Source organism: Lactuca sativa, chromosome 4 (genome assembly GCF_002870075.4).
Source record: "Lactuca sativa cultivar Salinas chromosome 4, Lsat_Salinas_v11, whole genome shotgun sequence".
Taxonomy (NCBI): Eukaryota; Viridiplantae; Streptophyta; class Magnoliopsida; order Asterales; family Asteraceae; genus Lactuca; species Lactuca sativa.
This window is the reverse complement of record NC_056626.2, coordinates 47097884-47112112: the sequence shown is the minus strand read 5'-3', so window position 1 is coordinate 47112112 and position 14229 is coordinate 47097884.

Sequence of the window (14229 nt, the reverse complement as noted above, 5' to 3'; positions counted from 1 at the left end):
GACCGCCTCCTACAGGCATACAACCTGTCTAGACTGCTCCCGAGCCTTCGGCATGACTGGACCGCCTCCTACAGGCCTACAGCCTATCCTGACCGCCCCGGGTATGTTGGCCTCAACCGCACAAAGCAGGACACCGCCTCAACCCAACCCATCCATGTATGTCGACATATAAATAGCACATAATCAAGCAATAAGCACAGATCATACTAACTGCTAAGCATAGCACCATTCTATCTATCAAGGTACCAATCCAAAAGATCATAACTGCATAACACCCTAAGTACCAGGGTACCAATCTAACTGATCATGAATATGAAACACATACTAACTCCGGGATAAATTCCCAAGGGACCGACCTAGTGTCGTATACCGTGTTGGTATAGTGAGGAGAACTCACCTAACAATAGTGCAGAACTGAACTGAGAGTCTTCAGCTGTTACGCCCGACACCCTCGACTGAGAGATAAAGAATATAAATTACTTAACAAGACCTTGAAGATATCAAGAGACCCAAATTGTCCAAGTCTATTATTGGCCCAATTTAATAAATTGGGCCCGTCATCCTATTGGGCCTAACACAAGACCTGCAACTCCAACCTGGACCAAACAGGACTATATCCATAGTGCATTAAGGTATTAAACCCAATTGACACATAACCGGCCCAAGGCATTAAGCCCACGAGCCAAAAGTCCAACAGGGAGCATACGCGGGGCTTACCTCTCTAGTTACGTTGGGTGTAGCGTAGATCTTCATTGACCATCATCGGGGCCGCTGACCATGTACGTTGGGCGTACAGATCTTATGCGGGGCATACGCAGGGCATTACCAAAATCTTAATAAGTGCTTAATCGGTTGAGCTCTTGAACCCATATTGCAGATCCATCGACCAAATATGCCATAGTCTTAACCCATTAAGACCTTCTTATCACATACATGGATCAATTCTAGCTAAAAAGGACCTATTTTTATCACTTAGGGCCTTTCCAAACGTCTGAAAGGACAACTTGTTTTGTCTAGGACTTCACATGCATCATCTTGGGAAATATAGGGACCATAAGACCTTCATAAAGCTAGAATGTTTATATCTAAAGCAAGTAAGCATAAAGTTTCAATCTTTTTACCTTCTGGAGCTCTAATGGTATAACCCAACTTCATATCTAAGGCCTTGCTTTCCTCCTCTAGCTTATTGGTGCAATAACTCCACTCTCCAAGGCTCAAGAAGCACACTAACTCACACTTCACACACAAACTAGGGTTTTGGGGCGTTCTTTGAGGTATGGAGGTTGAGGTAGGGCAAAAGAATGAGCCATAAGGATGTTTATATAGTCCCAATCCTGAACATTAGGATTTTTCACCTGACGTGAGTAAGCCCAGCGTACATGAGTGTACATCCAGCGTACTAGGGCGCACCTAGTACGCCCAACGTACTCTTATGTACACTTAGCGTACTCCCTCCTTGGCCCAAAGTTTCAACTTTAGTCCTTATACTTCCCGGGATTCAACATACTTCTCCGAGGACTATCAAAGGCAATAATCAAAAGAAAGCGGGTTTCAAAATATACCTGCTAGGTTTAGGGCGTTACATGGGATGTACTTGACTCGATTGTAGCATGGTCCTTTTTGGGTTGCCTTTACCAGTGCAATTTGATAGGATGGATTTTGAGAATAAGATTATTTATGGTTTATTAATATATTACAAGTATAATATATTAATATGAAATCATATTATTTAATTATTATTGATCAAGAATTAATTTGGAATTAAATTTGTGGTCAAAAGAGACTAATTAAATATATGAGGATTGATTATGTAAATCAATGATTCTTGTAGTGTGGGCCAATGATCCATGATTATGTAGATGGGTTAAACTAATCCATGGATAGTCCACGGAGGTTAAATCCATGGAGCATGAGAATGTGGAAAGTCATGGGTCATTAGGGTTTACAAAGTGTAACCCTAGCATGTGCAACACTATAAAAAAGCCCCTCCTAGAGCCAAAATCGGTTGCCACTTACTTTCCAAGAGGGTGAAGTTGATTTTGTGCAAGCAACCTATTCTCTCAAGCCTCCTTTTGCATATTGGTGATTGTGAACCAATACAGGCATCACACTTGAGGTGCTCAAGCTTTCAAAGGTCAAGAACTCTACCCTACTCAAGAGGTAAGCATCCAAACTAAGTTTTTATTATATAACTTCAAATGTATGCTAGCTAGGGAGAATGCTTTGGAAAAACAAAATGCATGTATAATTAGAGAAAACAATAGATCCAGAGCATTTAGGGTTGCATGTGCACCATAGGAGTGTTATAGTGCTCAAAACCCAACACATGATTAATCACTTCCAGTGATGAGCAAGGAGTTCGATGTGGCCAGCCTGGGTATTGGAAGTCAGGAGGACTTCGACATTTGCAGCAAGTATGGAGGAACCCACGGGTTTGCTTGCCACAAGTTCAAATGCTACAAATGTGGAGTCAAAGGTCATTTTGTGCGTGATTGTAAAAAGTAGTGAGTGTGTTTTCTCTGTCACCATTCGGGTCATCTCAAACCTGACTGTCCCACATGGGTCGCGGAAGGCGTGCCGACCCCAACACCTATTGTTCGGCAGGTGGTCAAGATTGAGCCGCAGGAAATCGATGGTATGTATTTTGCCCTTTATTTTATATAATTTGGGAATGTTCTTGGTTAGTAGGTTAGAGCTTTCATTGGAATGTCAGTAGATTTCAATGGATCCAAGATTCAACCCTCAAAGTACCTCGTAAAACAAATGGTGTATAGATCGATTTCGTCGGGTTTGAAGCCGTAATATTATAAAGTTTCAGATGTCACATCTAGGGATTGTAGTTCATTATGATTGCCTGGTTATTATTATCAAAGAATCGTCCTATGAAATTTTGCATACCGATAGTCTTGTTGGAAGAGTAGTCAGTGGAGCCGATTTTAGGCGTTACTTAGGGAGGTGACATGACAGCGGTGGTGTAAGCATAGGCGGATGTGATCTGAGTGTTCTGCTTGGAGGATCGGCAACTTAATTAATTCTAATGGGTCAGTGGAATGGGATGGTGAAGGTTGTAGTGTAAGTTCATCGAATTTTGGAATTCGAGATGGTCAGCACCTTTCAAGGTTGAGAGGTAAAGGACTGGTCACAATGCAAGTACGGAGTGAGTCGCTTTCGGAAACTTCAAGGCAATGATTTTTTTGTATTTGGTTGTCTCGGCAGATACAACGTAGATGGAGTTCATAGGTGTTTGTGCTACTTAGGCTAAATGGCAATTGTAAGGTTGGTTAGCTCGTTGGATCGATTGTTATTGCTAGTAGGATAGGATTTGTTGTGATCCATCAACTTCTGGGTGTGGTTGGTACATTTTCAAGTGGAATTGTTCAGATGTTGGGATTTTTCAAATGCATTCGAGTTGTACCAGTTGTTGGGGCTTCGGTCATGTCAATCTTTCAGTAAGAGTGGAGTAGCGGACATGTTAATTGCGAGCTAGGGTGTCAGAATAATGTTATTCAATTCAGGGAGTTTTGTCGATAAGTTGTGATTATAAGGGAGCTGTTCGGTTACTTGAAATTAGGATAATTCTTTGATATGAGAAGATATGTGGTCGGGTTGTTTATTGATATATGTCGTTGAATTGGTTGGATACCCATTTCGATAGTTGAGATTTTGTTCTTCATCAACCGATAAAGTTGTCGTGGACTTTGAAGTGGATTCAGTGTAAAGTGCTTGGGAATATTGATTTCGTTGAGATATTGACGTATATTCATCCAATTTTAGAAGGTGTGTGTTCTTTAGGATTGGCTAGTCATGGAATGCTAGTTCTTGTAAGCTTAGTTTGTCGACAACATTGAGCAGTATGGTTGCGAGATGGGTCAGAAGTCAATTGATCTCGTGGTTGCCAGGGCGTAGTTGATTCCAAATGAGTGAGAATCACTTAGGATTAATGGAAATATTCCTAATGCGAGTCAAATTGGAATGACATGCCAATGGCAAGAGAATAGTCAGTTCTGATCGTGGAACGGGCCAAAATGTATTCAAGGAATAATGTTCGTTAGGCAGTTGTAATCAGAGAGGCGTCGGTTGGGATTCAGAATATCTCGTTCGAGGACATGAAGCATCAGTAGTGGTGTATTGTGGGTTTGTGGTTAGTCTCGGGTCAAGGTTAGTGTTTGGATCTCTCTCCCTTCTTTTGTCTGATAAAGGTTTGCAGTTCGAAGCATAACTCGGACACTTGATTAGGGTTTAGCATGATGGGATTTCGGCTCGTAATGATATGTAGTTATGAATTCTAGTGGGTAGTATGCAAGACCCACTACTAGAAAAACAGCCTTTTACGACGCGCAATTATTGACACACACTGATAGAGGACGCGCATGTGGTCATGCCTTAAAAATTAATGTCAGTTTTCCAAAATTTGAAGGATAGAAGACACGCATTTTTACGCGCCTTAAAATTAGTGTCCGAAAAAAAACACGGAGGGCACCTATCATATGATGTGTGTCGTGTAAGGGTGTCGTTTTATATTTTTTAGGAAGCGCGTTCTCCATTCTTTTAATAGACTACGGGGGGAATAAAATCCCAAAAAAATTAAACACCCCGCCTCTTTTTCTCCTTCTTAAATCCTCTACCAAATTAAGAACCCTAAAATAGACTAAACACATTTTCGATAAATCCTCTTCGATCAACCCAAGCGATCGAACATACCAACACCTTATCCCCTACTAATACTCTCCTTTTCCTATTCATTCTCCAAATTTGATTTCTCTCTTCCTCCCTCAAATCCCCCAAATCAGTGATGTCTTGTAATCTTATTCCTCCCTAAAATCGACGTACGTTATATAATTGGAGCAATTTTTCTTGATGCATCAGATTATCGTATAGTTAGAGCTATTTGTCTTCTGTTGCATCGTAGTTCTAACCAAGAACAGTCAATCTCGTCTTCTTCTTCTCGTCAAACATGTATTATTCATCTCATATTTCTAGCATTAGGGCTCTTTGGTTGGCGTCATTCTTTTGTTACTGATTCCATATCTGTGTTCCCAAGTAGAAAAGCTTCCCATATGCAAACTGGCCCAAATAAGGCCCGCTTGCAACCGGATCTAACCCGACTGGACCCGACGTCTGCATCTCAACGAACAAACCCGCAGTTATCGTAATCGTCGCACCAACAAAATGGCAGCAGGATCCGATTCCGATTCTGCACCCCCCTCCGCCAACATGTTCTCGTCCGCCGCTAAGGACGGCATGACGGTGGAGGAGTGCGAGACTATGATCCAAAGAAGCCTTAGAAGTAATTCCGCATAACTTTTTTAGATTCTTACACCCTGTTCCCGAGTGGAATTTAAGGAGCGAAAGGTTATGTGGATCGTGTTCCCGAGTTATTTTTTGGAATGATTCGGAAAGAATGGATAGGATTTCGGAGGATTAACTTCTTTCCTAATCTTACTCCCAAATTGGAGTGATTTGGAGAGAAGAGAATAACTGATGAAGATAAATTGAACGTATTCCCAATATACCCTTACACCCTTTATAGCGATTTCTTCAAACATACAACACGCATCAGGCAAAGTCTCTTCCACCTCTGTATACATAAGTAACGACTGCCTGCAAGTCTCTGCTCCTATCAGGTTTCACCTTCTTCTCCTTATCACCCCAATTTTCTCCATTTCTTTCTGCTTCATTGCTGCCATTAGTCGAGTATATTATGTTCATGTTTTTTTCTTTTTTTGCTTCAACAAGTTTATCTATAAACCAGTTTATCTGTTTGCTTCTTCCTCAATTTTTTGTTGTTATGTTTACATATTCCTGTGAATGTTTTTATCCTCATGGGCTGACTGCAGAGTGGGGTTCAATCGGTCATCATTTTTATTTGATAAAATTAAAAAGAATTATGGGTCCATGGGATTTTTACATCGTCAAGTAACTTTCAGTTTGCAATGTTTGGTAAACAATTTTCAATCTAGCATCTTTTCGTTGAAACTTCAAGCAATTTTCAACTTTAGGGGCCACAAATTTGTGGTGGGCATTAATTTAATCCACATCTTTACTGTAAACAATAATTGAAATTCCAATTCATCAAAAAAATATTGTTTTAACAAGGGCATTTTAGGCATAATATTTACTTTTGTTAAATTGATTTTCCTTTGGTATTTAACAGGGGCATTTTAGGCATAATATTTACTTTTATTGAATTGATTTTCCTTTGGTATTTAATAGGGGCATTTTAGGCATAATTTTTATTGAATTGATTTTCCTTTGGTATTTAACAGGGGCATTTTAGGCATAAGATTTACTTTTTGAATATATTATTTTTATAAAAAGCATTACTATATATTATGTTATGTGTATATTAATTAATAGCAATGTGTTTGCACTTGGAGATAATCTAACTTCTTGATGTAACTACCCTTCACCACCATCAAAGAAGCTTCATTTTCTTGATTGCGTCATTGCTACTAATAGAATAGAAATCAATAGGAAACAGTGGTTTTCTACTCTTTATTTATAGACACTCATAGAACTTATGTTTGTTGAGTTGTATTTTTGGATATATATGTTCGATACTGACTAATTCTTTTCTTTATTTGTTTGATTGTGTGACTTGCAAATAATATTCATGGGAAAATGGGAGAAGGTGAGTACAACTTATGAACAAATTACCTCTAATTGTTTGTAATATATGATTATATTGACTAATCTGATTGATTAATGTATCATTCAGGTACATTTGGGCAAGTACTGGAATGTTGGGACAAGGAAAGAAAGGAAATGTTGGCAATGATCTCGAGGGAAGACCCTAAGAGGTTATTATTATTATTATTATTATTATTATTATTATTATTATTATTATTTAATAAAAAATGCTTTTTGTGGGTTTTGATGAATTTATATTATATATATTTATAGGTGAGGGAGGTTAGTGGTACTGAAGATGATAGTGAGGTGAGGAGATATAAGGCAAAAATGGAAGAACGTGCAAGGAGGGAAGAAGTGCTCCTCTTACTTACAAGTAAGGAAAGAAGAAGCTAAAACAGATGCGCAACTCAAGAAATGGGTGAGTTGATGGAGGTGCGCTTTGGTAATTATTGCGGGTGCGCTTTTAGTTGATGGACCTAGACAGAAAGCTTTGGAAAATATCAATCTCTTCTCAGTTATCACCATCATCTCTTTTATCTTGTGATCCCTTTTGTCTTCTTATTAGAAGGCTTCAAGCTTACTCCAGAGTACCTGCAATCTACTGTGAGTATATAATATAATATATAGACCTCAATTGCCATATAATATTTTAAACTATGATATTTATATGAATTTTATGAACAAGGGATTGTTGTAATTTTTTTGAATTGTTAGGCAAGTCAAGGTGTTAATGTGAGAGAGGCAGAGAGCTATGTGTGAGGTATGTTCTAGTTGGTGTATGCTTTCATAGTTATCAACAAGTAACAACTTAAACTTCTACCACATTTAGACATAAAGAATATTGATACTATATTAATGTGATGATGAAAGTAAAAGTATGTATGTGGAGAGGAGTGACAGGTATCGTATATGATACTACAAATGGTAAATCCAGTGACACCAGTGTACGTCCTCTGTTATCTTCTTCCAGACACTAGTGTCTCCCATCAACTCACTTAGTAAAATTTATAAATATGGATACTGCTTATAAAGTACAAATTGCATTTGCTACTGGCTACTATTTATCTTACCTTCATCATATTTAATTTCAGGAACTGGTTTGGCACTTGCTAGAGTTTCCCTATATTCAAGAGCAAAGAGGATAAAGCAAAACCCAAAACAAAAGGCTGCTTGACTGGTAATTAACAACTTACCTTTCTAGAAAATTTGTGTTTGTTTTATTGTTCAGATTATTTCACCTATTTACCTTTTTGTGTTTTTCCTCATATTTCATTTGTTTTTAGCTAATTAACAACTTACCCTTTATTTAGGAACTTCTTGTTTGTTTTAATGTTCCGATTATTTCAGAAGTCTATATTTGGGCAAGCTAATGAAGTAGAACTGAAGTTCAATAATAAGAGAAACAATGAAGATTTAGATCATTTCATTATAATCCTTAACCAAGAAATCAGAATGCTATCACAATAGGTTTGCTATGATTTTAATACATACAGCTCAAGTTGTCATGCAGAGCACCAAACAAGCTTGGTTGCAGGTTTGTTTTTTCTAGAAAGAAGGGTAAAATGTTCATATTCAGATCATTCAAACAGTCCCAAAAAGAAACAGTCATTGTTAGTTTGTTTATATAGTACTTTTTGGTATGTATTTTTTCTAGTCCAAATAAACAAGAAAGTGTTTGTTTGAGACTAAATCACTAAATGACCATTTTACCCTTATATTCCTTTTTTGTAGGATAGAAGCACAGTAGTTTCTTTAAGAAGAGGTTAAAGTTATTGTATGATTTTCAGGTGAAATTTTACTCTTTACTTTACTTTTTTACCCATAATACCAATATATTAACAGTTTGTCTTATATTTATGGAACCAATCACCAGAGGGGTTCATGGTTATGAAGCGAAATTTTCGTATTCCATTAGAGGAGGAGCTTAGAAGAATGGTGACACCAGAAAATGTAAGTTTTCACTTTTCTTTAATCTTTATCTTTATCTTCTTTTTCTTTTATCTTATTTTTTTGTGTGTTAGGTGTGTGCTTTTGAAAGCATGCTAGCTGGAATGTACAAATTGAAACTTCTAGGAATCAGCATGACTCATCCTTGTGGTCTCTCCTCTGCAATGAATCAGCTCCCTACCGAAGCAATAACTTTAGCTGCTGCTTCCCACATCAAGAGAGAATTACAAATAACTCCCTGGAATTTAAGCAGCAACTTTGTTGTACAAATCAGGTAAAAAAACCAAAAAGGGACTTAATACTTAACTGGATATGATTTATTGATTTGAAGTCTTAACTGGATACATATACCTTACTTGTTGTGCCTTTGAAGGGGTATGATTCTCATCACATCACTGAAGCACATCTAGGTGGCAAAATAATATCACGTTCTGTTCTTCTTTGTGCCTTTGAAGGGGTATGATTCTCATCTCATCTTCATCTTTATCTTCGTCTATGAGGGCAAATTTGTTAAAAGTGTTTAATGTTTAAATACAGATACCTTACTTGTTGTGTGCACTTGGGGATGGACATCTTTTGAAATTTTTACTCAACACAAGAACAGGGAAATTAACAGACAGAAAAAAGGTGTCACTTGGGAAAAAATTAAGAATGTTGAAGCTGGTGAGTGAATTTTCTGTAAAACATCTAAGTAGTATATAACACAGTTTTATCTAAATTCTTTGAATTATAAGAATAAATAGTAATTAAAAAAATTATAATATATTTTTTCACAGGCTGCAAGAGATGCTGGAGCCCTTAGAGAACCTAAGGACAAACTGGAGAAGTGAGTCGAAGAGCTGACATGGAGATTAGACTTTGAATATCTCCCATTTGAGGGTATATTTTTTTTTATTTCTTGTTTCTAATTAGTTTGTAAATTTTTGTTACAACTATTGATTTGTTTTGTCTTTCCATGGAACGATTATTTGTATGACATTAAATTTTATACAATGGATTGTATTTTTGGTATATGATATTTTATTTTCTATTATGAGACATTAAATTCAAATTTAATTTGAAAATTAGTAAATCTATAAATAATATTTTTTAAACATTTAAATATTATGATACGCAAAAATGTGTGTCATCTTCATTTATGACATGGCCTTTCTTGACAGGGGCTTTCTTGATACGCATTGTGTGTCATTAATACGCGCGTCGTAAGGTTATGACACCCAAATGTGTGTCGTCTTCCTTTATGACAAGGCCTTCCTTGATACGCATTGCATGTCATAAACGCGCGTCGTAATTGCGCGTCGTAATGTGCGTCATCTCTCTTTATGACATGGCCTTCCTTGACGCGCATTCGCGCGTCGTCTGAGCCTTTTACGACGCGCAATGAGCGTCTTAAAAGGCTGTTTTTCTAGTAGTGACCATGGGTTGGGCCCATGCCAATTATGGAAGTGTTGTAAGTCTGCGGGGTAGTCGTAACATTTCACTAGGCTGATAGACAGTGTGGAGGTGTCGTAAAACTGTGGGGTGGCCTGTAGTTTTCACAAGGTCAACGCGCAGTTGTGAGAGTGTTGTGAATCTATGTTTTGGCTCATATCCTTCACCAGGTAGAATTAGACTGTGTCAGCACGGGTTATGAGACTATGGGAGGGCCACAACATTTGTGGGATTAAGGAAGGTTGTCGGTCGTTTGGGGCTGGTCGTGATGTAAGACTACTGATGGGCGAGTTGCATTCACTTAGAGCAAAGTAGATTATATTGCATCCATGTTAGGATTGGAGTGTGTTTTCCCTGGTTGGAACAAGAGGGTTGTTGGATCCATATTGGCAAACAACTTAGGTTAGATTTTTCCAGATAGACTCTTGGTCGGAGTCTTGTGGTACGATCATGTGGGAGGCTATCAAGCTCAGCAACCGGTTGGAAATCCGGTATCTTGGTTAATTGGTAGGTAATTACTATTGGATTAGTGTCTAAGCCCGTAACTATATTTGGTAAGTACTTGACCCAGTTGTGCATGGTCCTTTTGGGTTGCCTTCACTAGAGCAACATGATAGGATGATTTATAAATAAAGAGGTTATTATGGTTTATTAATATATCATATGATTAATATATTAAAGGAGAAATCATATAGTTTAATTAATATTAGACAAGAATTAATTCTGTGGCTAAAAGAGATTAATTAAATAAAGGGGACTAGAATTATCAATTGTGTGATAGTTGGTTTTGGGCTGTGGATCCTTATGGATCATAGGGTGGATGAAGATAAGGTGTATGGACTCCTTGAATTCGTCCAAGCCCTAATCTAGAAGGAGCCTTGGACTGCTTAAGGCCTAAGTAATCCAATTAGGGTTTCAGACTGTAACCCTACCAGCTCAAGTATTTAAAGGACCCAAGGTCTATAGAAATCGGCTACCAAAAACCCTAAGGAGTTCCTAGAGTCGATTTTGTGCCTACAACCTCTCTCCAAATCATCATCTTGCTTATTGGTGTTTGTAATCCATTAGAGGAGTGACATGTGTGACTCTAAGCTCCAAGGATAACAAGATTCAAGTTTTCAAGAAAAGGTAATCATCTAGATCTACTTTGTCATGTCAATTTCGAATTGTATATCATAGATCTAGGGTTTGAAAGTCTTGTATAAAAAGCATGTTCATTAGAGAAACCTAGATCCAAGCATTAGGGTTTGTATGTGCACATAGGAATGTTCTTATGGATAAAAACCCATCAGTAGTATCAGAGCCTTGATTGGCTTCTCTTGAATTTGATGCTTTGCGCTTTGATTCTTGCTTAAAAAATCATTTTTCTTGCTCTTTGCCTGATGAACTCGGCGAGTCCCATTGTGGACTCGACTAGTAGGATGAACTCGACGAGTCCATAAAGGGACTCGACGAGTCGGAGCGTTAGACAGAGGGAATTTTGGGATTTCTTGCTGTTTTGCTTAAGGATAATTACCTAAATTGTTTTAGTCTAATAAAATCCGAATTTTATTACCTTTTTATCAATATCCTCGTCAAAACAAAAGATAATTACCAATTGTTTAAATTATAATTTCCTTATTTGATAATACTTGATAATTTAAATTAATTGTTGAATTATCTTGCAAGCAATATTGACTATGTCAAATTTAGATAATTATTAAATTAAATGCTAAATTGAAAATTATTTTCTATTTGATCTTTGTGTTTTGAAAAAGTTCAAAACTTGTCCTCAAGTTTTGAAATTTAAATTTTATGATTAAAATGTTTAATTTGAACTATTTAAATTTCAAACCATAGAATTTTACAAGTTTAAAATTCAACCTTATACTTTATAATATTATAAGATTAATATATATATATATATATATATATATATATATATATATATATATATATATATATATAACTTAAATGCTAGTCTTACCGTTAGTAGGCCTCATTCACGAAGCCGATCTATAAGGGGGTATAAGGTTATGGCCTATAAAATGGTCATTTAATGGGTGTCCACTCTCACCCACCGCTTCCTTGAATAGTGGAGGGTCGTTAGCCGAACGGGTAGGACAGGGCAACCCTTTCTCATTCATAAGTATAATGAATTATTAAAGTAACTAAACGTTTTTACAAAATTCACAATCTTAGTTACTTTAGGCAAAGTGAATTGATGCAATTCCATGAAATTACACTTTGTACCCTTGCTAAGAAGTTAGTGGAGCGTGTGTAGTTAACCGGCACACTAATTGGGTTCTAAGCAAAGGTGGCAAAGGGTGACTCATTGTTTGTCATAGTTCGATGGAGCGTATGTGGTTAACTGGGACATCGAATAGGTGACTGTAACAATGGGGGCACCATATACATTTGCATGGTTATTCACACCCGCTTTGTGATCCTCGGCATCCCAGTCACAAACTTGAGGGGCATATCAAGATTAAAACATGCCATTGAAAAGTTCAATGAATCTCAAAGGAATCTAGGAGTTTTCAATACATTAAAAACTTAATTTTTTTTGTTTTTCATAGTGGAGAATTAGTGAATCGTCATCACTTACCTTCAAATTATTTACATGTTAGATTATGACATCCCTTTTCTAATATGTAAATAATGTTGTTGGATCCTAGCCCTAATTTCTCATTTTGGGTGTTTAAATTAGGGATTCATTTCTAATTAAACTTTGTTCTTTTCTTCTTCAGATGTCAAACTCAAACAACAACAACGCTTCAGGCTCAACCTCATCCGACTCGTTCTCACTCATGAACTTGTGTAGGAGAGTGATCTTTGACGGGTCCGATTTCAATGATTGGATCCATAACATCTGAATGGTCACTCGTTACGAGGATAAAGAGTATGTCCTCGATAAGGAGCTGAAGGAGGTGAACATTAACACTGCTACTCCCGAAGAAATCGCTACCTTTGAGGCCCATGAGCGTGATGCCATGAAATTCCATTGCATCATGCTGGCGAACATAGTTGTTGAACTAAAAAAGTACTACGATGACTACTATCCCTACGAGATGCATCAAGACTTGGTGGTCCGGTACCACCAAAGTCCGAGGCAAGAAAGGTATGAGATCATCACTTCGATGATCACTGCCAAAATAAGTAATGGAGAGTCCCTTAGCGCTCATCTACAAAATATGCACAGAATTGTTGATCGCTTGCCGAAGTTAAATGTTAACTTCGATGAAGAGCTGGCAATTGACATTATCTTTCACTCCTTGCCTCCCTGCTACAACCAGTTCTGCATGACCTACCACATGAATAAGAAAGAGGTCACCTTGAGCAAGCTTCAAGGATTGCTTAGGACTGCTGAGAGCAATCTCAAGGATAAGTCTGTTGCATCAACTCCCACTCCAACCGCTGCTCCTGTTTTGACCATTGGGCAAGGGAGGGGTAAGAAAAGGAAGGCTCCTTCAAAGAGCCACCACAAGGGAAAATCCCAAGATGGTACCTCTTCTAGTGGAACCAAAGTTGGTTCTGCTAAGCCCAACTCTAACCTGAAGGAGGCAGAGTGCCACCACTGCCACAAGATAGGGCATTGGAAGAGAAGTTGCCCGGAATATCTGCAAGCCATCAAGGATGGGAAGATCAAGCCATCTTTCGCAAGTATTTACACGATTAAATCTAATGATTCATCACATGCTATTTCTTGGGTTCTTGATACAGGATGTGGTTTTCACATATGTTCTGATTTGCAGGGACTAACAAAAGATAGGGATGTGAAGCGTGGAAGGATAAATATAATCATGGGGAACAGAAGATCGTCGCCTGTTGTAACGCCTGTGTTTCTAGGCTAGGCATTAATATTGACATAATGGTCTAGGACTCTAGGTTAACCTTTGTAACTCATTTTGAATAAATGAAAAAGGAATTATGTGAATTCTATGTGAATTATGTGTTTTATGCTTAATTAGGGCTTAATTAATTAAGAATAAAAATGAGCATCAAAATTAACTTTTAGATAAAGATGATATCTATTAAGAAACTTGTAGTGGGCGTGAAAACGATTACAGATATATAAAGAATGCCGAAATCCGAGTTATAGCGAAGAAGTTATGATCTGTCGAAGTTTCGCGACAAACCGACACGGGGCCGAATGTCGTAAAAAGTGAGTTTTTGTTAAACTACTTTTTGGCCTTAGTGATCTAAACGAAACTCGTAGTGTTCATTAAACCAAGAGTA